The following is a 26,770-nucleotide window of genomic DNA, read 5'->3' as shown; positions in this document are numbered from 1 at the left end:
ACCAAACTTCTACTCATTACTCAAAGTGGCCACATGAATCTTTTGTGATCCTGTTCAAAGTAGTAGCATAAAAAAAGTCTCCTTCACCCCAGATAACCTCCAGTGTCTGATTTTAAGATACATTTGACCTATCATTGATCTAGATGTTCAGTGTGTCATCTTAATTAGTGAAAGGATGTGGGGAAAGTTTTATAGAGTTTTGCAAAATGATATGTATGCTGAATATAGAATGTCAGGAAGCTCGTTCTATCTGTTCTCTTAAAGACTCATTCATAGTTGTATCCACTGAGAACTCTGATTGACGTAGATCCCAGGAAATCTGAGCCATTCTATCTACTTGTGCCCTTGTCCAAAGTGGCTCTAGAGGTCCTCATGAGATAAAAGATGCATTGTTGCCATGACTTCCCTCCTATATTCATTGCTGCCTTGCAGAAGGTGGACCTCAGGGCCAACATCAGTTATACTGGGTATGCTATTTCTTTCTCTGAGCCTTCTTCTCTTTTCACTCTAGTTTTTACCTTTTACTGGTTTCTTTGGATGAGAGAGGTAGGATATGTACAGAAAGACTGGTTGACACGTGTAAAATTGTGCATAGTAAGAAATGTAAAAATAACTTAAAACAAAACATGTGTAGTAGAGTATTAGCATTCTTGTTGCTTGGATAGAATGCCGATACCTACATCTTAAAGCTGAGGGTGCTTAATTTGGCTTATGGTTTTTGGAGATTTAGTACATGGTCAGCACTCTCCAGGGCAGGGACATCATGGAAGAAAGGTATGGCAGAGGAAAGCTGCTTAGTTCATGGCAACCAGCAACCAGAAAATGGCAGCGATGCCAAAGAGGAAAGAGGAGGGACCAACTATATTATCCAAGGTCATGACCGCATGACTTACCCAGACACACCTAGAAGTTTACACTCCCATCCCCCCCAAAATCAAGTTTATATAATCAAGTTTAATCATCACAAGTAGCAACTAATATAAGATTCATTCATTGCTCTTTATCAAATGAATATTTAAGCCAAAGTGTAAGGACAATTGAAGAACTTCAGTCTCAGGTAGGCTGGAATTGTTAAGCCACTGAAGAATTTAAAAGAAAAATAATTTAAAGGATGAAGAAGAAGATGGTAATACAAAATGAACAGAAACACCACACATTTCAATTAGATGAAACTGATTAGACAAAATCCTTGATCTTGGAATGTTTAATTCTGGGTGCTTTAAGACAGATCCTAGAATTAATATTTAACTGCCCTGTAAATAGCGAATTAATTTTTAGCAGTAATCTATCTGTCCCTCACAGTACTGTCCAGTAGTCTACTTTCTTCTCAGCCACAGGTTGAGATCACACATGTCTTTATCTGCTATCTATAGAGCTCAGTTTGTTCCATTATACAATCTCTAAGATGTTTGCACATGAGTGCTTAGCTATGTTGTAGATGTGACTAGCATCTCAACTGGAATTGCAGAGAACCATGAGGGTTCTCATAATTATTACTATGTCATCTATGGAACAATTATACATTTTAGTAGATTCCCAGTATTATAAAGGAGTAATCAAAGCATTATAACATACAAAATATTTGTCTAATATTTCTTCTGTCATTTTTATTACATTCTTTTTTGATATGTCACAAAAGTAAAATCTGTCTCATTCTTTTTCTATTTTTTTTTGCACATTGATATCAACAGTGTTGGAGCTCTTAAGTTCCTTATTTTGCCCAAATGGTCTAAACTATAAAATTTGGGAAAATTCTATAAAGTCAATATGTGATATCATTGTGAGTGTGTGTGTGTGTGTCTATATTCATATGCAGTTCTCACTATATTATAGGGCTTCTTTCCAAGTTGTGGTTCTTTTTTCTCTTATGATTCCTAAAACACAGGAATCAAATGAAAGAAAACATAGGATGAACCTTGTCTATTAGCTTGATCTTCTCAATATCTGCAGTAGAGAAATATTGAAAAATGTAGGTGGGAGTGATGTGATCCAACTCGTGTTTTACAAATAGTGTAAGATGGCAGATTTAGAATGGATTGAAAGCAATATATATTTGTTTCCAAAATAGCATTTTGGAAGCCAGTTCACTCACTTTATTAAGAATTCAGATAGATTTGGATTATGCTGGGAATGGGAAAGAAAGCTTTATATGTAAAGAAATTTGTGAAGCATTTGGTGAGAAATCAGATACAGGGTATCCTCAAGTTACAACTGGCCTGATACATAAACAAATTGGGTTAATTAGGTTAATGAAAGATTCATCTGCCTCTTGTCCTCTATAGTTTATACCCAGGTAAACATCGAGATCTTGGCTGTACTGACTTACAGCCAACTTGAGTTACAACCAGCCCTCAGGAACCTAAGTCAAGGGTCCACTGTACTGAGAAGAAAACAGAAGTTAAAACAACCAGCTTAGTCTCTAGGCCAGAATGACTGTAGTAGGATGCTGCCCTTAACAGGGGTCAAGGAGGGGAATGGGATGCACTGTATTTGTCGGGCTCATTTTGCTGCATGGCCATTTTTTTTTTTTTGGTACCAGGGATTGAACTCAGGACCTTTCTCTTGCGAGGCAGGCGGCAGAACCACTGAGCTAAATCCCCGGCCCTTATGTGGCCATTTTTGAGAGGCCACTTTGGGGGTGGGATTGTAGAGGACTCTCCTCTGTCACAGGTACTTTAAGCTCCTCATGCCTGCTATTGATTCCTTTGAATTATAGGGTGCTGTATGCAGTTCTACATTATCTTTTGGTTATTAAATTGTAGTTAAAATCTTCCCTGTGTATCTCCATACACTGATTCTGTGACAGTGTGGAGTGATGGAGGAGTCCCTGAGAAATTGTTAACTGTCAAGGTTTGCAGCTAACAAACCTTGCTGAGCTCCCACTGCAGCAGCTGTAGTGGCTTGGGAGCTCCTCATTCCCTGGAAAGTGATATCCCTCTGGTTACAGCTGCAACCCCACTTTACTTCCAGTCATTTGTATTATCGCTGAAATTTGGAAAAAAGTTCTATTTGTGGGTAATCAATCTGGCTATTTCAAAAATCAGCATCATTAAAATCGAATGAATATCCCATTTTATCATTAGTCTTTTTTGGCCAGTTTTAACATATTTCTCTTAAGGAAGTCAAGTTCAAGCACACAAACAATGCAGGTGTCATTCTCTCTGCCCCTTTCAACAGGGCCAAGGGTGGGGGTAGTACCTAGATAGAGCTCCTGCATATGAGTTCAATATTAAATCACAAAAAATGTCCTAAATACATCTCTTATTATAGATCCTCAAGTTCAACTCTGAGACATCTTGCTACTTTTATTTTACTGTTGGAATTTCTCAAATGTAAAAGAAATTAAATAGGTAATTATCTTTTTGCCTAAGTATGCATAATCACTTGAACAATAGAGAATCTTGCAAAGTTTATATTACATGAATTGAGAAATTTTAAAAATGGAATTAAGAGTGATTTCAAAAATATTTGAACCAATGAAATAACAGCATGACAATTAAAAGTTAAGTAAATATGTGGGAATTTTTCCACTGAATAACAGAATAAATTATTCTCAGAATCAATATATTTATTAATCAATATTTTAAGTGAAAAAAGAAATGTATAATTCATCATTCTGTAGTTATCATTCAGTCTGTCATCTCAATGTTGCCCTATAGAGAATTTTCCCCTTGCTCTGACATTTTTAAAGTTAAATATTGCACATTTGGATTAAATTTGACTTAGGTAACCTTTTATGGTGCACAGGTTAGAATGCTATAAATGTCAAGGAAAAAATAAACCTTTGTCTCTTTATTTAAACATAACAAAAAATAAAGCTGTTATTGGTACACATTAGACAGTCAATGGAAAAATCTGCTTACTTTCAAAATCATAAGCTGAGAATAGCATCATTAAGAAAGGTAATAAAGTTAGAAGTTTAAATGAACTAATATTAATAAAAATCATGTCTAGAGAGGTCAGAGATGTATTTATCTTCTGTTGTTCCCAATAGTGTCTTGCTTAATATCTTGAAAATTCTGAAGACTTAATAAAGGTTCATTTAATGACTGACATTTTTAGTTATTTAATTTCAGGTATTCCCGTTTTTTTCAATATATTTCACTAATAGGTTTATGATCATGACATAGTACTTCATATATAGGGAGTTGGCAAATAGAATAAATGCATAATGCTTAATTCAGATTTTTGACACTATTTAAATCAGAAGCTGGTTAGACAATACGACCATTCTTCTAAGATTCAAACTCTTGATTTGATGTCTGAAAGACATAAGATAATTTACATGTACAGCCACATATGTAGGTGGAAAAGGCAGAAAGGGAATTGTTACATAGATTTTTCTTTATACTTACAACCAAACTGTGCCAATTGCTTAATTGAATGCTCAAAGAACCACTGTACCTATAAATTGAATCTACCAGTTAGGAGTAAGCACACTCACTTCTTTACCATCTGGTTAAACAACAAATTCTACATTATTACTGGGAGCTCCACTCTCTGGTCCCCTGTGTAATGTAACTGAATGATGCAAGTGCTCTATTTCCATTTCCTTTTCAGGCAGGTATGTGCCTCATATTTCCATTAGTTATTTTTTTTCTTTGTTAAGCTAGAACTTCAGATGCAAACAAAAATCGATCCAATAATAAAGACTTAGCCACTTTTAAATCAGTGAGTTTCTTAAGCTAAGGTGATTTCTTTAGAGTTGTACAAATAAGCAGAAAACAGTGTTCAGAACTGCAATTGACACATATATAGAGATGAATAATACAGATACTTTTCTTTTACTAGCATTCATGAGCATTACACATTGTGTAGGGTTATCTGAAAGAGAATAAGCCCACTTGATTAAAATGACTTGCAGTGTTTAATCTGAAATTGATGCACTGATTTGATCTTATAAAGGCACTGATTTGTCTTATTGTCCATGTAAACCACTCACTATTGCGTGGATCATATTTGCCGCAGAATGCTGACTATACTCCTCCTGTCCTCAATCTACAAATCAATATTTATAGTACAGTTTTTAAAAAGGGAATAAACTAAATTTTTAGCTTATAATTTATTTGTAAAAGTCTGTTCAAATGCAAAATGCATTAAATCATTTTCTCAATAATAATTAGGAAAGCTATACTTATTTCTAAAATATGTCTTTAAGTATAGAATTTACAAAATGTCATTTTTCTAATAGCAGCAATGAAAAGGGGAAATTTAAGATAATAGAAATGGAACTCCAATATAAGATATTACAATATTTCAAATCTACACATGCAGTTTGTTCTTTTTCAATAAACCATAAAACAGTTCAGACGCTGTAGCATTGAATTTAAATCAAATATAACCTTTATCATATGAGAATATTATGAAGGTTATAAATACTTATATACCAAAGGCAATTTAGGGAAAAATCAAGCAATTAGGAACTCTCCTCATGTATGATTTAATTAAGAGAAAAATCCATATTTACCATAGCAACTAATTCTATTTGAAAATGTCTGACATACAGAGCTCTGAAAATAACATCACTAACTCATATCCATCATTTTTAATGTCTACATTTGACATTATATGCAGATGTTATTTAAGACATATTTTAAAATCTGATTTTATACATATATTTTGAGGTTGACAGTAAATCTAATAATTGTACCATCCAATCAAGAAACTAGCAGTGAAGACAGATGTTCAAAGGAAAAATCAAATAACTCTGTCCTCAAAAGTTCACCACTTAATGTTATTAGAAGTAGAACATCATACCATCTCTCTGGGAAGATAGATATGAGAATAGCAACAATTAATGATATTGAGCATTAAAGTAAAAATCAAAGATGTAGGCATGAAAAAAGCGGACAAAGGAAATGTCAGGTTCCATCTAATTTTTTACCAGGATTGATCAGAGGAAACACAGATTTTTAAAACTGAAAAAGAAAATGCCACTATATACTGGTTGAACAATTTTTAAAAATTTATTTATTGTTACTGTACATGCTTGCAATATATAATGATTGCTTTCATCATGGGTATGTGGTGGATGCACATAACACAGCTTAATTTTTTTCTGTTCCCTTTCCCTTTTTCTACTCTTCCCCTCTACTCCATTGCGTGGTCCCCCTTGCACTTGCAGTAGATCCATTTCCTTGTTTTCTTTTACCTATCTTTTCTTTTCTTTTTTATTTATACGTTGGATTTCTAATATGAGAAAAACCAAATGGTATTAAAGCTTGTGTGTCTGATTTATTTCATAGATGTAGTAACAAAACTACTGCTTAGTTTGTTTAAAATCCAGGCAAATGATTTTACTAAGAAATTCCAGTTTTCTCGTTGTATTAGCTTCCTGCTCCCTGAGATACAATATCTGACACTCATAACTTATAGGAGGGAAGTATAATTTGACTCATGGTGCCAGGTAATTCAGTCCATGGTCAGCTGACTCCAAGGCAAACACATCATAGCGGAAGGAGGGGTGGTGCCATGATGCTTAGTTCTTCGCAGTGTGGAAGCACAGCATGAAAATAGTGATAGAGGAAGAGAGGCAAGGGACCAGACATAGTACCCAAACTTACTAAAATATGGAAACCAAATAGCAATCTTTCAATTATATTCTTTCTTTTTCCACAAGAGCATGCCAGGATCACTTGAGAATAAAGTTTTCCATTTATCTGTGGAGCTGTTCAGGCATAAACACCTGTCACATAGACCTCTGCTAGCAGAAAAGTCAATATGTATCTCTCCAGTTGTGGAGGGATTTACAGTTGAACAGATTTTTATTTTCTCATTGTATTTTACTTTATCTTGAATTTCAGAATGCATCTTATTTTGTAAATTCAACCTTGTACAACTGAATGTCTGACTCTGGGTAAAGTAAAACAACTTTGTTCACAAAGAGAAAATTGGAAAAGGGAGGTGTCAGGCTCGTACTGTGTTCTACCACGTGAGATGTCCAATTTAAAAATCCCAGATGCTCATACATTTCAACAATCCTGGACGTATTTATTTACAGAAGTTTCTTTGGCACCTAGCTCTAGTGCATCATGGAAGATATAATATATTGCCTGCCCTAGAGAAAGTTACAATTTTTTGGAATAATGAAATAGTGATGTAAAAAATTCTATGGCACAATGAGATCTAAATAATTGTATACCAGAATCATAAAAGAATTATGTTTATAAAATAGTGATTCTTCCCATACCATAGGAGACAAGAGATTCAAAGAAATTTTCAGAAGGAGAAAATGGGTTAACTAATTTGAAAGAGAAGAGATAATGATAAAATGTTTTAACATAATTATAAATGTTTTACATTCACTAAAATAACATTTTAAGTTATTAATAATGACTGCCATATTAGTTTTACCTGTTTATTAGCTAGGTTTCAGAATCTTTTCTCAGATATGCTAAAGAGATAACTATTACGATACTGTGAGATTTTTCCTTCATGCTGAGCCTAGCTGCCCACTCCTTTCTGGCTTTCATGCCCTGAGACTCATGGTCCCCTTGCTCTTTACTCTTGTCTTCAACATCTTGGTACCTCCCCAGTTCTCTCTGCTCTTGACAGTATGACACCCCAGAGACACTTCTGTCACCTGACTCTGACTCCCAGGCTTTGCTTCACCTGTCCTCACTTCCCTGATGGTGGTGTGCTCCTGTGATTCAGCTTAGGCCATCAGGTGTTTGTCAAGGTGATGAGAACAGGAGAGCCTGGGAAGCCACTGTACTAGGCTGAGGCACACAGGGAGCTGACACCCCCAACCCCAGGGGTATGCAAACCCATCCATCTGTGCTTCTCCCTGGGAGCCACCTGGCTTATGGGACTTGACTATTGAGATCCATTTTTAACATGTAAGCTTATGTAGAGAGTGGGTGGCTCCTCGTTTCCTGAGTGAGACATATTTTCATACTTACTCAGCCCAGCTGACACATATTAGCCCAAGTTACCAATGCTTATTCATCTAGATGGGCTGCAACTGTGTCATCCCTGGAAGGTGATTATTAACTACTACAACAGCTCCCTAACTTGACATGTTCTCCAGCCCACACTCTGCAGTGTAACTGATGGGTGGAAACAGAGAAAAGTAAAGGGGCCAGTACAGACTGTGTTAAAGAACCGTTATAACCTCAGACCTCCAACAAAATTATATTGATGGAAGACATGTTTGGTTTCTGAGTTCACACCTGTCTATACCAATGTGGACATGTAGAAACACCCTCCTGCTTTTACCATTGATGATGGATTGACTGATTACTAACAGATCAGAAGCAAGAACAACTATTGGGTTATAAAAAGTTTTTTTCTCTTCCTATTTTGCACTATACAACATTTTTCTTAATAATATTTTTAAAAACTAATTATTTTTCTTATTCTAAATGAACTCCGCAGATAAAATACAGATTAAATTTTTTTTCTTTTTTGGTACCTGGGATTGAACTCGGGTCCTTGTGCTTTCGAGGCAAGCGGCAGAACCACTGAGCTAAATCCCTGGCCCTACAGATTAAATTTTAAACAGTGATACATAGAAGGACATAAACACTGATTTACATAAGAATACAGGTTGGTCATGCAGTAGATCAGCTGAAAGTGGGTTCTCACATATCCCAGAGTAGAATATTGATAGACTTTTACTACCGAGAGGCAGAGGGCACTGTTGTGAGTGTCCAAAAGGCAGGTAAAGAATTACCAAAGATGTTTTTCACTTTATGGGAATAAGACACTGGTTATGATTTTTCTTATTGAAATATTTAAAGGGGAAAAAAGCTTCTGTTCATAGTGTATGCTTTGGTAGCAAACTGGAGACAAATCCAAGTCTCTGATGAAGTATGATTATAAAATACACACCCTTCCTGAGTTCTTCCATGGTGGAGCAGAGAGAAGGTTAAAGTGCGTAACTTGGAAAAAGAAAGTGCAGAACTTTCTCTTCATGCAAAAGGTGTGAAAACTCATTATATAATATAAATTTTGGAGGTTTTGGAGCACATATCACCATCAGGGAAATGGGGGCAGGTGAAGCAAAGCCTGGGAGTCAGAGTCAGGTGACAGAAGTGTCTCCGGGGTGTCACACTGTCAAGAACAGAGAGAATCAGGGAGGTACCAAGATGTTGAAGACAAGAGTAAAGAGCAAGGGAACCATGAGTTTCAGGGCATGAAAGCCAGATAGGAGTGGGCAGCTAGGCTCAGGATAAAAGAACAATTTTAATACCCTTTGAAATACTTCCTCTCACTTCAAGTAAACTTATCCCTTTGTTCTTGAAATTTTCCGAAGCTTCTCTGGAGGTCCTTTCTTGTGAATGTGTTTATGAGCTGTGATAGAAAATATGGTGAATGCTGCTGTGAAGTCCTGTTGAGTGGAAAGGCAGGCTCCTAAAAACATTGCCACGTGTCCTAATCCACTTCACCAGAGCTGGTACTATGCACCTTCTGGCTCTTTGCCAAGGTCAAAATGACCATGAAAGATAAAAGTTTTGAATCCATTCAGGACATTGAAGCAACCATGACAGTGTCAACTGAAGGTACTCATGAAAAAGCGTTTCCAGAACTGCTTCAGGAAATGGCAAGACAGTGGGATAAGTGCTCACATTAAGGGGGAGCACTTTTTTTTTTTTCAAAATGTATTTTTATTTATAGCAAATGAATTGTAAAGTTTTGCTGATTATTTTCTGTAAAGAAAAACGTAAAAACATATACTCAAAGGCCATCTTACAGCTTGCTTCCTTTGTAAGTTGGACATGGGTAAACTTGTTGTTGCCTTTGATCTCAGTATAACCACAGTCACATTGGTTCCGCACTGGAACCTCTGAGGAAAGAGCAAGGGGGAGGGAGCACTTTTTAAAATTTAATTTTATTGGTATATTTTGGGCGTACAATATAATGACACTCATCATTGGAAATTTGCACCTTTACATAGTCTCTCTTGGTTCTTATTTTTTCCTCCTTCTCCTGCCCTCCCTTCAACCCCTCCATCCCTCCCTATTTACAAAGATTTTGTTTCCATTTTTTCATTTTCCCATTATTAATTCCATCCTCTTCCTTCCTTTCCCCTGCCCCTCCCACTTCCTCTTTCCCTTTGCCCCTTTTCTTCTTATTTCACATTACCTATTATACCTTTTAGTCCTTATTTATACTTTCAGTTTCTCACACTAGAGAAACTATTTGGTGTTTACACATGTGTGTCCTGTTTATTTCACTTAAGAGTATCGCCTCAATGTGCATCCATTTAGCTACAAAAGGGGGAGCATTTTGATGGGGATTAATGTCAGTATGTCTTTTACTGCAATAATTTCTTTTAATTTTCAAAAATCTTTATTGGAATAAAGATGAAAATGTAAATAAATTGGCACCAAATATTCCACTTCAGTGTATATGTAAAATTTGGGTTAAAAACCCTGATTTTATCCCTCTTTGCTGTTTTTCCCCCTTCTGCCCACTTTTCTGGGTGTTGGGGGGGGGCGGGGCTTGCTGACAACAATCACAAATCCAGCGACCTGATAGAATAGCACCAATGCCAACACAAAAAGTATGATAACCTCTGTCACACACATCACAGAACACCATTTCTTCTCCATGATGGGGCTGTCCACATACAATGCATGTCTTACCTTCCATACACTGCCATGGGTAGGTCTTAATCCTGGAAACAAGCTCCATGCTCATATCCAGGCAAGAAGAATGGTCACTATTATCACACTGGGAGCAGTGTATAAGTAATTCAGCCTTTCCTTTCATGTTGAACTCCTTACCCTACAGACAAATTCCACACAGAGCATTTGGAATGACCTTTGGCTTGTACCCAGGAACTGACTTGGACAATGCAGAACATTTCTAGCCATCCTTTCTCAGAGTGGCAGCTTTGTGGTTTGACTTCTGTCTTCCTGCGAAGGCGTCCTCCTGGCTGCGGGGAGGGCTTTCCCCTTTCAACATATTGCCTGAGGAGCTGTCCGAAGTGCCCTATATTTCTGTTTCTTGTCACCACACCCATCTTCAGCATCATATGAATCACCATCGCTGTCCAGTGCAGGGAGCTCCGGGTCCAGAGAGAGCTCATACAGGGCTGTGCTCAGAGGGAAATATCGCAGTTCATCTGGTGAGTACCTCTTGTAGTACTCTTGGAACTGTCCGGGATGAGAGTAACAACTGGGTAAGAAGTGACCTCTGTCTGTTCTGCTGGCAACACTTTGGTCTTCCCTTGAGGCACCTGGACAACGTGTGTCTGTAAGTATAAATAAGCTCTTCTTTCTTCTATCCATTCCCCATTTAAATTGCTGTTAAATTCAGTTGCTTTTTGGCAGCTTACAAAGTGTACTGAGGCAGTTTGCTGGCTTCAACTTTCTGAGTATTCTGTTGTTGCATTTGAGAATACTCTTTATAGTGATCTGTAATGCGCTGACTTTGTTTTACTTGTACAATAACAGAATATTCTTTTATCATTAAATCAATCACTTCATCACTGCGTGGTGCTGTTAAACCTGGAGTGCAGAGTTTCTATAATGACATTTAGCTCTCTCAGATAGAGTTTCTCTTTGAGAGGCAAATCTCGTCGCACTAAATCTGGGTATTTACGTTTAAAGGAGATCACATCTAAATATTCGCTAACTTGTTCTTGAAGCATATAGTACTCTCCTGTTTCATCAGGAGGGCGCTTGTACTCAATCAGATTTTCTACTGGATAGTAATTAAAGCCAAGATGGGCCCAGAGCCTCCGTTTGGACTGCTGAGTCCCATCATTTGAATTATCTTCATTGACATCCTTCAGGGACTGTGCTCCTGGGCTGGCCTGGTCTCTGTCTCAAGGTCGCGGGGCAGCGCCGCCCCGGGGTGACCGCTGTCATCACCGCTTCCGCGCCGCTTTTCTTTTCTTTTTTTTTAAAAATTCTTTTATTGGTACATTTTAAGTATACAATACGTTTACATTTATCATTGGGTGCTTGTACCTTTACATGAGGCTATACTCTTAAGTGAAATAAATAGGACACACATGTGTAAATACCGAATAGTTTCTGTGGTGTGAGAAACTGAAAGTGTAAATAAGAATTAAAACGGTTAAAACGAATAATTGATAATTTGAAATAGGAAAAGGTCCAAAGGCATATGGGTGGTGGGAAGGGAAGGGGAAAGGGAAGAAGGGAAAGGAAAAGTTATGAGAAAAGAAAAAAAAAGGAAATGAAATCTATGTAAATAGGGAAGGGTGGAGGGGGTGGAGGGCGCACAAATAATCGCGCTGCTCTTTTGTTCTGCTTTGCTTTTTTGAGGCAGGGTCTTCCTGTGTAGTCCAGGCTGACCTTGAACTCACTATGTGTGCCAGACTGGCCTAGAATTCACAGTGATGGCTCCTGTCTCAGCCTCCCAAGTGCTGGGATTACAGGCATGCGGTACCACACCTGGCCTGTAATAACTTTTTAAAAAATTTAAACCTTTACCATCTTTTTCAATCACACATTGTATTTGGTAAAGAGATACATATAGAACTATGTGTTTATGGTATACACATATATGTTCAAAAGATAGGCCAGTGGAACAGTATCATCCAGTATATAAAACACAAGAGAAGGCTTACTTTTCTATATTCTACATATCAAAGTTCTAGGAGGAGAATTCATGTTCCCCTACTTCTGTTTATTGCAAATCTTGAGTTGAAGTATTTAATTGGTACTTTAAACAGTGCATGTATTAAGATTAATTTATCATCTCCAGGTATCTATTTTTATTCTGTATTTTATATCTACTATTATCAATATCATTCATCAAGTTACCCAGCAGTAAATCAGCGAGTCCCCATTATCTCCCCTTTCTTACCTCCCTACACCATTAAACTGGTCACTGGATTCTTTCAATCCTATCTGTTTAGTGTCTTTTTAGTGACCCTTTCTTACCATTTCTATTGTTGCTGCTAACAAATAATCTGTTATTTCTAAAAATCTTTCAACAATATTCCAGTACTGTTAAGAAAGAATCCAAATTTCTTCACTTGGGATGCAAAAATCTTCATGCTTAGCTCTCTGCTTTACAGATTCTTTGATTCTTCTTGCCCTCTTAGCCCTGATTATTTGAGCAGTCTTTCCTCAGCAAGGGCACAAGCATTCCTACCCACTCTCATTTTTAAACCTTGAATATTATTTCCTCTGAATAAATATGAAAAACAGCCTTCAGCCGTAGGATTCACTTGCTTTTTAATATGCATATATTCTTATAGTATTTATAGAACATTGAAATTTTATATTGTTTGTTAAATTCTGAACTCTGTCAGTGTTTTAAATCTAAATTTCATTTGATGAGCTTATTGTGTGTAATAAATCTGCTGGTGTTAAAAATATGTTTAATTAATAACAGCATTTGGTTGTAATTAATTAAAGTAGTTGGTTATAATTAAAATATGGTTATAATAATTAAAATAAAATATTGACAGGGACAGGTGCATTCAGCAGTATGGCTTATAACTTGGATAAAACTTTTTTCTCCTCTGAGCCAGAGGTTAATTGGGTCATTTTATTCCATATTTCCATAATTTAATAATCAAATTTGGTTTCTAAGTACATGAAAATTAACATAAATGCAAGAAGTGGCCTGGATATAACTGATGAGGATTCATTAACGTTGCTCATATGAGTGCTCTGTATATTGAATATTTATTTTTACATCAATTGATATTATTCTAGAAACCTTTCTACTTTCATCACAGTATTTAAGTAATCACCTATATTGGCTTAAAATTGCTTGTGATATTGACAAGCAATTTGTGGGTCACATTGGTTCAATTCCTGGATAACTAAAAATAATGTTAAACTCACCCAAGCAAAACTTTTATGTTTCTGGGGCCTTACAAATTAGACCACCTGAACTACTGAATGCCAGGTAGCTAAAACTTTTGGATAATTTGTGTTAATTCTGTTTCTGCACATTCTGCATGGAAAACCTTTAATTTATATCCTATCAAGTAGTATCAGTATGACTCATAGATGGGTAATAGATACTCTAATTTCTTAATTAATGTTTCTATATAGTTATCCATTTAGTTGGTGGTAATGTGCTCATTACATATTCTGAGTTGGCTAGCCAACCCAGTTATGACAGTTTGTTAGATGCACAATTAATCATGGTTTATTCAAACACGTAGGTCATTCACATTGCACAAGAAAATTATAAATAGAAAATTACAAACAGATCAGATAATTCTAACCCTCAGAAAATATGACTATGACTAACAAGAAATAAGAATATTTGTTCTGTATATTTCAAAATGTTAATAGGAAGGCTAGTAAGTTTTTTAAAACTCAAAAGAATGAATACAGTTAATTATATGTCAGAAAAGGTTCTTTCTTAAAAAAGAGTCATCTAAATTAAACAATATTTGAACACTGGATAAGTAGGTCTATCTGACACAATAAATAATAATATGCCTAGTTTTATTTTATTTCCATGTTAATTGCATGTATGGATACCTTAATAATTCACATACTTTTAAGGACATTGAAGCCATGAATTAGTACAACAAAAATCACATTTTTTGGGGGGGGGAGTGATTGTCATTTTATTTTTTTGCTTTTTAAAATTTTAATGTAATACAAATAGATGGTAATAAAAATTTGAACATATGGTTCCATGACTTATATATTTCTAACAGCTATCTATAGAATAACACCTAAAATCCTTAAGACATATGTATGGCTTCCCAATTTGAATTAGTGTAAGGAATTTCAGCTCCTTTTCCTTATGATCCTCATGCTCCAAACACTTCTGAAGTTTCTGGAGGATGCTACAATCTCATACCTTGTAAACACAGATCCTGTGCCTGTTGAACTCACATACCACCACCCCACACCCAAAATGGAGCCCCGATGTACCCTTTATGTGGCAGATCAAATGTTACTTCCCCTGTCCAACTGCCACGAAGTCTTTTGAGAAGCAAGCCACTCTTGTACTACTTTTGTACATAATTTTAATGGAACTTATTACATTGCATTGTAATTTTTTGTTGAGATCTGTTTCCTCCTTTAGAGAATAAACTGCATAGGAGCCTGTTTTATAGCTTTCAGTATTTGTTAAGTGCATGGCTGGGTGCAAGGCCTCTAGTAGCTGCTCACCAAGGACATAATTCAGCCTGGCACACAGGAGAAGGAACAGAAAACTCCATCATTCAGCTCTTGCAATACACGTAGGCAATGTCAATGCTTTTTAATACTGAAGAAAAATCACTTGAAGATACAAACACCCACATATTCTGTTCAGCCTCACTAATGGTTGCATTAAACCAGCACTTTACAACCAGTCTTATTGACATCTAATGAATGAGTTAATTGTGCCGAATCTCTGGTCAGCAGAACAAGATGTGATTTATCTTAAATGTGAAAAGTTTTATTTTTCTATAAATATATCTAGGATGTTTCAACATTGTGCATATAATTCATGGTGCTAAATGGAACCACTGAAGAACTGTTATCATAAACAACACTATTAGTGATGAGCTGAACTTAATTTTTTTAGCTATCATTCAAGATGGATTTATGAAAATGTTGAAGGTCTTTTAAACTTGGTAGCAATTGGATCCTTAGATGCTGATGTGGTTATTATTAGATGTTTCCATATGACTGTTTTCAAAAGGTCCATGAAATTTTAATTTACTTGAAAAACTAAAATTCAGAGTTATTTGTTTTGACATGTTTAATCACTTTTTCATTTTAAAGCTAAAGATGAGAAATCACTGGGGAAAGTAAGAGAGAAGACAGTGTCAGTAGGAACAGAAAGAAATGAAAGATTTGCAAATGAAACTTCACATTATTAAATTGTCATTTAGCTGCGGTGCTTTTATTACTTCTTTAGAAAGGAAAGGCATATAAATTGTTTTTGTTATTGCTGATTTAATGTGAAATTATTAAAGCACTTTAAAAATATCAACATAATGTGTCACTATATGCTACTAATTGAATTACCGATAATGAAAACATCAATATGAAATGTAAAAATTGAATTAAAGTTTAATAATTTATCATGGCTTTTCTGATAAATATGACACACTTCCATCTGAATGGTGTAAAAGTATGTGAAGCTCATTCATTCAACTCATTAATTTCTTAGTTCTTCTATTCTCCTAAAGTGCATTATGCTTGTATGGGACCTGGGGTAGGCTCTCCGAAATATGAGGAGCTAGACTGTGGAACCTGATTCTCAAAGAATTTATATTAGTGATAGAGACAAAAGGAAAGAAGTAAAAATTGGCAAAAAGTCTTATTATTAAAAGTCAACAATAAAAGAAATGAAGAGCATGCAATAAGAGAAAATAGACCTCAGCCTCAAGTAGAATGGAATGCTGAAAAACGAGTGCTTTTGAGGAAGTGGTTTGAACTTGGTGGATAAAGAGGAACACAGAGAGATGCTTTGAAGGACAGGATGTGGGTGCCACAGCTGGCTGCAGTTGGCCTCTCTCCAATAGTTCCACTTGTTTAGGCAGCCCTGGTGTCTTCTTCATGTTTAGCAGCCTCTCCATCTTTGTTCTTTTTTGCCCCTTGCTATGCTCACTTTGGCAGCACATATACTTTTTTCCCCCATTCTGGTGTAATAGTCACATCAAAATTGGGTCTCGGAAGAGGATATGAAATTTCTTCCAGAAATATTTACATTTTAACAGAGGTCAAAACCTCTGTTGATCACCATGGGAAGAAATAGTTCATAATGATAATGTTTATTGCATCAAGTGCTCCACATACTTGGGGACATGGAGAGTGTGGGAGGATAGTTGCTCTTGGGCATGTGGAAATGACTCTAATTGGGCTTAAATGAAGGTCAGTCTTATTATTCCCAATTTCTTGAAAATATTTTGTTTTCTTGAGCTACTCACAGGACACCAAAAGCCATGCTCAAAGACAGATGGAAGTGGAGACAGACGTGTTGATGATATGGTCTTTCTGGTCTCTATTAATCAATTAATAAATAAACTGCCTTTTAGGGTGATTGCCATACAGGGCATAGGGTTTTGTGATGTCAAAGGTGGCATGTGGTTGTGACCATGCTAGTATGAAAGTAAAATAAAATCTTCTTTGGAGCAGAGATGCCAAAATTACTGCAATTTAAGAAGAAACATACTTGCAATAAAACTATCCCTCAATGGTCTGTAATAGGATGAGACCATAGGCAAGATTGGTTCAGTCATTGAAGCTCCAGGTTTGGAGAACTATGAAGATCATCTGAGCCAAGAACAGAAACCTTTTCTACTGTATCCTTGAGTATCCTTGACTAATTGCTGCGTTGCCTCCTGAAAGAGCTGCACCATTCTTCTTTGCTTGTCAAGATCCTCCCAAGTGTCAGATGAGAGATTTCCATGGCGGCACTGTGAAGGGCTTGAGGCACACTGCGTGCCTATGCAGAGCGTATGCAATGTTGCAAACCCTGGAAAGTCAGGTGTGCCTTCCTAGCATCAGAGCAAAGCCCATTTTCACATATTTGACAAATTTGCATTGATTTTTCTCAGGTGATGAAAGCAAAATATTATGAAGCTTGTTAAAATGTCAGAGACGAGAACAAGGCATTTACTTTTATATTATTGTGTGCATTTGTCCATATCCTGTAGGCACTGATTCACATAAGTCATCATAGAAAATTTTCTGGGTCCATCAATTTGTGTAATATCAAAAGTGGCAACTCAATGTGACTTTTCCATATAAACAGGCCAACACACACACACACACACGACAGTTTTAGTCAAATAATAAATCATTGTCCCTCTGATTGAAATGCATCCTTCTCTACTTTGCTTTGTGATGCCAGGTATGCAGCTATGAAAATGATGCCCAACTGTGGGTGTGTTAGACTCTATAGTAGAAGTACTAGGGGGAAAGAGGAATGCCTGAGGAAAAGAAGGAGCTCCTTCTATCATGTGTAGTTTTCTATTCCTGTCACTGTTGCCAAAAGCTTAGCCCTTTACTCTTTCTGCAATTGGTACCACTAGCATTTGGTTTCCATTTCCAGATTTCCCTATGCTCTGGGTCCAGCAGTACACAAGAGCTGAAACTTGCAGTACGGATCATACCCAGGTCTTCAGACTCCCTCTTCTGGTCCCTAAAGGTATCAACAAGAGTGGGGCAACTATGTTCTCACTGATGCCTTTTCTCACTAATGTTTATGCTACTAACTACTATATGCTGAAAGTTATGTGGTACAGGGTATGATCTAACATACAGGTCAAAGACTATACTAGCATAAGCATGTGCATGCTATTTTGATAGCACATAATACATATTATATGTTATGCTTAGTTATGCCTAATATCATTATCTACATGAATATTCTTTACCAATGCTTGTTCTTACATTAGGCGTGAAAACTATTTCAATGTTATGACATCCAATGGTTGGTTGTCATTCCTGAACTTTAGCATGTCCGTGTTATCATATCTTCTCCTTCATATCATTTACTTTTTGAACACCCACTTTCTTGGAAGTGTAATCTTTGCCATTTTCTATCTTCTACTCAACACATCCAGTCAATCAACGTATCCAGTATTCAACTATTTCTTACCACTTTAGTCCATCTTCTACTGCCATTTAATCGGCTCTCTCCTGGACTTAATACTTTTCTCCATTTCTACACCTGAATTCTAAAATCTGCTTTCCAACACAGAAGCTAAAATGACTTTAAAAATGTAAAGGTCATGCTGCTTCTTAAAACCTTTTAGTTGTTTCCAATTTCACTCGGAGAGAATGCAATGTAGCTGAGGTAAGCTCTCTGGCCTGTGCTAATATTCATTACCATATTGTTCTCCTCCCATTCCTCACTGTTTCTGGACACAATAACTTCTTTGCTATGAATCAAACACTCGAATCATGCCCCTATCTTTGGATCCCTGCTTTGGCTTTTTCCCCTGTGCCTAGAATGCCCTTTCCCCACACACCCACTTGGTCGAGTTCTTCACTTGTTAGAAATTGTCCTGTCAGTTTCATTACGAGGACAGCACTGGTGCATCTGATACTGCGAAGTGCCCACCACACCCATACTCCCAGTCACTCTCATCCTGTTCTCTTATTGCTCTAACACTTTCATATCTATCATCTTCTGACCTTATGTAATTTTTACATACTGTATTTGTATAACAATTATAAGACACTATTTGTCTTCTTCCTCTAAAATCTAAGCTCCTTATGTCAGGAATCTCTGTGTGGTTTTTTTTTTTGACCTTCAATCCTTTATTACTAATTCCAGATGTTTACACCTCTGAGGATTTTAAACACTTTGCTTTAGTCTTACACTCAAGGGGAATACACTCAAGAGGAATAAAAACTTTTCCTGTAGAAACAGTTTCTCTGGAGCACATAAATTACCCTCTGACTTTTCTAGATTTTTTAATTGTACAGATATTTCTCTACTACACTGACAAACAGTACTAAAGAATACCAAAGAAGGAATCTCTGTTTTTATATCAGGTGCCTACAACACCAAGTACATTTGGTTTGATGACTTACATACGGTGTTTCTCAAGAGTCTGTGTATTCGAAGATTGGTGTGTCCTGGGATTAACACATGGTGGGACCTTTAAATGGTGGGATCTGGAGAGGAGTTGGTTCAGTCATTGGGATCATGCTAATGCTGCTCTCATAGAACCCCACTTAGGTCCCACAAGAGGGGTTGTTATCAAAGAATGAGCCTGGTTCCTCCTCATCTGTCTGGCTTCCTGTCTTTCCACATGATCTCCCTGTCTTGTGATCAGTCCCACCATGATGCCATCGATGATAAGGCTCTGACACAAGATAGAACTAATGAGACCACCCAATTTTGGAGTTTTAGTCTTTGAAACTATCAGTGAAATACCCTCCTTTCTTTATAAAGTATCCCAGATCAGATATTTTGTTAGAGCAACAGAAAATGGATTAATACACTTAACATAGAGTAAATGATCAATAAATAATTGTTCAATGATTGTAGAAACTTACATAGCCACTTAATGCTCTCTAGTCCATCTCTGCTTTCTTCAAAAAGCTTCCTACTATTCTATGGAGGAGACACTAATATATCAATCTTCCTTATTCCTTTATTTCCTAAAAATCTTCCCTTCCCACACCTAGCTGAATTGTAAATATATTCTAAAGTACTCTACTCAAATCCTGTATGTTTGGTACCGTCTTCCCCATTCTCCACTGCTTTAAAGTGATCTTTGGGTTCTCCCTTTGGAAAGTCAGCATGGATCAATAGAAAAATGCCCAGAAAATTGAATTATATGATTTACTCTGCTCTAAAATGTGCTGCCACATAGTGCTGTAACCATGAGGTGATCTCTTTACATCTGAGGACTATGTTCTCACTTTTCATAGAACAATGGAATAATTTGATTTGTAATGGATTAATCTGATTCTTTGATTCTTATTTTATATTACCTTAAACACAATTTGATGACAATGTTCATGGGTATATGATATTGTGATCTAACATTATAAAATTATGATTTCATTATTAAACATAATAATGATTTCCTTGATTTTGTATTACAAACTTCTTCAGATATGGACCTGTCCTCTTCATGTCCATATGACTAGGATCAGTAATGCCAACATCATAATACCGGATAGCCTGATATGTCTAAGGGCCAGTTACTGTTCCTTTCTCGGCATTTCACACAGAATTCAGGGCCAGCCTGAGAGGTAAGTACTAGTAGCATCTTCATCATTCAGTTTTTCAGGTGAAAAACCTTTGCCACAGACAGTAAGTAATTAAAAGATATTTAACTGTAGGCTACATTTGAACCTGAGTATTCAAGGATTTTGCACCCAAGTTCTTAACGAACACTGCCTACTACTCCTCACTAATTGATTTAGGTCATTAGGTAAATTCAAGGCAGAGAACAGAATCAATGAGTTCCTTTTTTCTGTTATAAGCCTGTTTGAATATGACCAGATGCTGTTTCCTGAACAAAAGTCATCTCTTGTGTACATGAGTCAGTATCACTGCTACGAACTGTTTGTGCTGGGAACTGAGTGAGTCAGCCTTGTCACTGATCATTAAGTTCAAAACATGTATTCAGGGGCAATGCTTCCTGCCATTTCCCACTGGCAGAATACAGGGTGGTGCAGTCTTTCCATTTTTTGCATGAAAGGAGAGGAATCGGGATGCATAAGTACATCCAAAATGCAAAATTAACAAGGAAGCTTCCCAAAGACAGTTTCATTTCCCAATTAGGACATGAAAGCCAAAGACAGCCCCAGCTGCTCAGCACAGCTCTGGGCTCTGTAGTGACAGTTTAGCAGAAGTGCAAACATATTGATGCAACATGTTTAAAAAAATCTTAGAAACTATCATCTTTTGGGTGAGCAAACAAAACTGACTGCCAACTACATGCTGAATGGAAGTTATGTTTTATGTGTGCATGGCTTTTTTTCCTCTTTAGCAAAAGCTTCCCATAAAATTTTTGGCAAAGATACAAAACAATTTTGTTTACCTAGGTGGAAATGAAATAAAAAATAAAAGTGCTAAACTGAGGCTACTAAACTAGATTTTTGCTTGAAATACACAGACATGATATAAACATTTGAGTTATTATCTCTAAGTGAAGCTATTTCAACAGATCATTTGAAAAAAAGAATATATTTATTTCTATTTGGCCATTTACTATTCAGCAGTGTGGACATGAGATAATGTATGTGACTTTATTATCATTTTATTGCCTATTTCTCACATTTTTTCACTACCTATCCTTTCAAAAGAGTAGCTTTGTTCATACACATCAGCTTCCTTATACCAGTTCTTTCTTATTTTTTATTGGTTTTACTTGATATTTTAACAAGTTTTTTTGGCTTTTGGAACATTTCTTCATTGTTTTTTTACTAGCATAGGTTTAGTAATAAAGCCAAATTTATTTCAAGTACCAACTTTGCTATTGTAGAAAATAAATAAATTACTTGGGTAATTTATATGACCTGTATAAAACTTTGACTTCCTCATTACAAAAAGACAATCAAAAAATTTCAGGATTTGTTGTGATAATTATGTAAGGCAAGCTATATCAAGCTCCTAATATTCTTCCCATAATGCTCCTTACTGGATGTTAATTTTATGCTATTTGTTGGTTTTCATGAAAAAAATTTGCTGTGTTGGCTGATGTTCTATTCCTCTGTAGGCCTTATTTGTTCCTGAAAGGTTTCACTTTCTTTCATCATCACTCCTCCCAGTAAATATTCCAAATTTTTCCAGATTCATTTTCCTTATGAAGCCATCCCTCTGATTACTTACTTTTAAAAACATTATTCATTTTCAAATTTTGAGTATAGTTATTGTGACATCTCATAGGGAGTGAAGAGGAAGGGGTTAAAAAAAGAGTAGACAAAATCAGTGTTGATACATATCAATAGTTTCTATTTCCAACTAGCAATATTATGGGAATATTGCTTGATTTTCTATTTAGGGAAATGGTGTCTATCTTGTCTGAGGCTTGCCCAAGGTCATAAGCAGATGTTGATGTTGAATAGAATTTTTTTACCACTTTCAACTCTGCCTGCACAAGGGCCAGTTCTAAGTTGGAGGACAGTGTGTAGCTGTTTTCTTAAATTACTTATGTTACACCTGCCAGTGGGTCTTGAATTCCACCTCTCTTTCACACTTCAAGAAGCTATTTCCAAGTTGAGATGTGTCTACCTTTTCCATGTCTTTCAAAGTCTGTAACTTCTCGCCATCTCCACAAGCAGCATTGCAGTTGAGACCATCATCACTTAGACCCTGATGCTGCAGCAGTTGCCTGTTCCTTATTCCCCCACTCTCTTTTCTCTGTCTGTCTGTCTGTCTATCTATCTAATCTATCTTCCACAAAGAAAGCAGAGAGATCCATTAAAAATAATATCATGCCACTTCATTGTACAGAAAATTTTCAATGACTTTCAATTCTAACTTCTTGTTATAGCTGCTTAAACCTTTCCAAACTAATGTCTTCCTTCTTTCCCTTTTTAACATTCCTTGTACAGTCACCTGCTTTCATGTCAGAGGATCTCTATTTAGGTTTTTTCTATCTCAGCTTGATTTTTTCTTATCTATTATGTCTAAGCATAAATGCAATATCCACTATCCTTACCATCTGCTTTTGTCTGTTTTCTTCATAACTTCTATTGTAATCTATAAATATTTTATATATTTATTTATTATAGTGAAGGTCCAATCCTGAGTGCTTCACATGCTAGGTACTCAATGTGGGATAATGATGACTGAGAAGAAAGATTGAGTGTGAATGTGTGTGTGCATATGTCTGTGTGTGTGCGTGTGTGTCTGCAATCAGCAGATAAGAGTGAAATCACGATGCCCTACCGAGGTCACGAGTCATGCGGAAGATGCCGAATCACCCCGCTGCAGACACCTGGTTCCACATTACAAAGACGCAGAGGACACCGGACCACCAGACCACAATATTGAGTCCCTCTGATCCTGGCCCAGAGAAAGAGGCTTCCTGGTCATCATCACTCCGGCTACTCCCAGCCCAGAGGAAAGGGCTTTTGGGCCACCTTGTGTCCCTCCACTCCTGGCTGAGAGGAAGGGGCTTCCAGGCCACCATCCCTCCCACCACTCCCGGCCCAGAGGTAGGGGCTTCTGAGCTACCATCCCACTGCTCCTGGACCAGAGGAAAGGGCTTTTGGGCCACTTTCTGTCCTGCCGCTCCTGGCCCAGAGGAAGGGGCTTCTGGACCACCATCCCTACCATTGCTCCCGGCCTCTGTCCCACCTCTCCCAGCTCAGAGGAGGTAATCTGTGCAGGTGGCAACAGCCCCCCCCTCCCCCGGTCGAAATGAGAAAGCACGTAAATAAGTCTCAAAACCAGACTTCCAGATCACCTACAGCAACTCCAAAGGGAAATGAGATGGAACACTCTGATACTCAACCACCTGGACCCACTGAACTGGCAACAAAAGGGGATCTGGAAAAAATGAAACCAGAAATAATTTCTCAGATAACAGGAGAAATTGTGCCCCAGTGCAAGGCATGATTAATAAATCTAGAGAGGAGCTCAGGAACATGATGGAATCCCAACATAGGAAACAAATGGAATCCATAAAACAGATGCAAATAGATTTCCAGGGCATGAAAAACACCATTGAAAGTCTACACAGCAGAATGAGCCAATGTGAGGACAGAATTTCAGATATAGAAGATAAGATTTCAATTAGTGACCAGGAAAAGAAAAATGGCTTCAAAATTATAAGGGAACATGAGAAATCAATCCAGCAGCTGCTAGATGATGCAAAGAAGAATAACATAAGACTGATTGGACTCAATGAAGAAAGAGGAGAGAGTGCAGATGACATAAAAAATCTCTTCACAAGAAATAATGGCAGAAAGCTTCCCAAGCAGGGGAAAAGAGCTTGACATACAGATAAGTGAGGCATATAGGACTCCAAATAGTCTTGATCAAAAAAAAATCACACATAGGCATATAATTGTTAAGATTCCAGAAACTCAACAGAAGAACAGAATTCTACAAGCAGTTAGAGAAAAGAAACAAATCACATACAAAGGAAAGCCCATCAGAATCACAGCAGACTTCTCAACACAAACCATCAAGGCAAGAAGAGCTTGGAGTGACATATTCCAAGCCCTAAAAGAAAACAGCCTCCAACCCAGATTGATGTACCCTGCAAAACTATCTTTCAAAATGGATGGAGAAATAACATACTTTCATGATAAAGAGCACCTTAGGAACTGTGAATACCAAACCAGCACTCCAAAGAATTTGACACAATATCCTAGGAACAGACATTGAGGATCACAACCCCAGGAAGCAAAGCAGAAGGAACCCATCTGGCATGACAAGAAATTAAATGGAAAGGGGGAGAACCCAACAAAAAGAAAAAGTCATGGCAATGACAAGTCAATATGTTTCAGTTATAACCATCAATGTTAATGGTCTCAATTCACCAATCAAAAGAAATAGACTGGCACAATGGGTCAAGAAGCAAAATCCAACAATGTGCTGCATATAAGAAACACACTTAATTCAAAAGGAAACTCATAGACTGAAAGTTAAAGGGTGGAAAACAATACTCCATGTGACAGGAACCCGAAAAAAAGCAGGAGTAGCTATCCTCTTTGCAGATCAAGTAGATTTCAAACCAACACTGATTAAGAGAGACAAAGAAGGACACTACATCCTCATAAAGGGAAGAATCCAAGTGGAAGAGATGACAATCATAAATATCTATGCACCAAACACGAGTGTGCCCAACTATATAAAACAAATACTAATGGACATGAAAAGTCGTATATGCACTAATACAATTGTAGTGGGGGACCTCAACACCCCACTGTCACAAATAGATAGATTGACTAGACAAAAAATAAGTAATGAAATACTAGAACTCAATCAAACTCTTGAACAAATGAACTTAACAGATGTTTACAGAGTCTTCCACCCCACAAAATCAGAATACACATTCTTCTCAGCTGCACATGGGTCATTCTCCAAAATAGACCACATACTCACACATAGAACGTGTTTAAGTAATTGCAAAGGAATTGAGGTTATCCCCTGTATATTATCAGGCCATAGTGCGATGAAATTGGAGATCCATAGCAAAAGAAACTCAAAAAATTTCATAAACACGTGGAGATTGAACAACACACTTCTGAATAACCAATGGGTCACAGAGGAAATTAAAGAAGAAATCAGACAGTTCCTTCAATTAAATGACAATGACAATATAACATATCGGAATCTATGGGACACAATGAAAGCAGTCTTACGAGGGAAATTCATAGCAGTGAATACGCATATTAGGAAAACAGAATGAGACCAATTAAACAACCTGATGCTGAACCTCAAGCTTCTAGAAAAAGAAGAACAGGACAACCCCAAAGCTCATACAAGGGAGGAAATTATAAAGATCAGAGGAGAAATCAATACAATGGAGACTAAGAGAATGATACAAAAAAATCAATGAAGCCAAGAGTTGGTTCTTCAAAAGAATCAACAAAATTGAAAAACCGTTAGCCAACCTTATTAGAAAAAGGAAAGAAAGGCCCAAATCCATGCATTTAGGAATGAAAAGGGTGAAATTACAACAAACCCAGCAGAAATGCAGAAGATCATCAATGCCTACTTCCAGAAGCTATATGCCAATAAGATGGACAACACAGAAGAAATGGACAGATTCCTAGATACATATGAATTACCAAAGTTGAACGAAGAAGACCTAAAAATTCTGAACAACCCAATATCAACCAATGAAGTTGAAAACATAATTAAAAACTTATCAACTAAGAAAAGCCCGGGCCCTGATGGCTTCACTGCTGAATTCTACAAGACATTTAGAGAGGAACTTCTGCCACTACTGTGTAAACTCTTCAATGAAATTGAAAGGGAAACAATACTCCCAAATTCATTCCTAGAAGCAAGCATCACCTTGATCCCCAAAGCAGAGAAAGACCCAACTGAAAAGGAGAGCTATAGGCCAATCTCACTAATGAACATAGATGCAAAAATCCTTAATAAGGTACTGGCAAACAAAATCATCAAGATGATCATTCACCCTGATCAAGTGGGATTCATCCCAGGGATGCAGGGATGGCTCAATATATGCAAATCAATAGATGTAATACACTAGATCAATAGAGCCAAGGACAAAAACCATATGATTATCTCCATAGACACAGAAAAAGCATTTGACAAACTCCAACATGCATTTATGATAAAAACCCTACAAAAAATTGGAATAGATGGTGTCTACCTCAAACTGATAGAAGCCATCTATGAAAAACCAACAGCCAATATCATACTAAATGGTCAAAAACTGAAATCCTTCACACTAAAATCAGGAACAAGACAAGGATGT

At 36.9% G+C, this 26,770-nt stretch overlaps 1 protein-coding gene and 1 pseudogene across 4 annotated transcripts in view; both read right to left on the bottom strand.

Annotated features, from left to right (window-relative positions):
• Cntnap2 (contactin associated protein 2) overlaps positions 1-26,770 on the bottom strand; it is a 2,081,788-nt gene that overhangs the window by 1,166,538 nt on the left and 888,480 nt on the right. The window lies entirely within an intron of this gene.
• On the bottom strand, positions 9,082-16,836 carry LOC106010704 (PHD finger protein 10 pseudogene; annotated as a pseudogene).

The sequence above is a fragment of the Heterocephalus glaber genome, unplaced genomic scaffold (genome assembly GCF_053883595.1).
Source record: "Heterocephalus glaber isolate CG9 unplaced genomic scaffold, H.glaber_assembly_v1.0 deba00000818, whole genome shotgun sequence".
In the NCBI taxonomy this organism is placed as follows: Eukaryota; Metazoa; Chordata; class Mammalia; order Rodentia; family Bathyergidae; genus Heterocephalus; species Heterocephalus glaber.
This window is presented reverse-complemented; position numbering and strand designations above follow the sequence as displayed.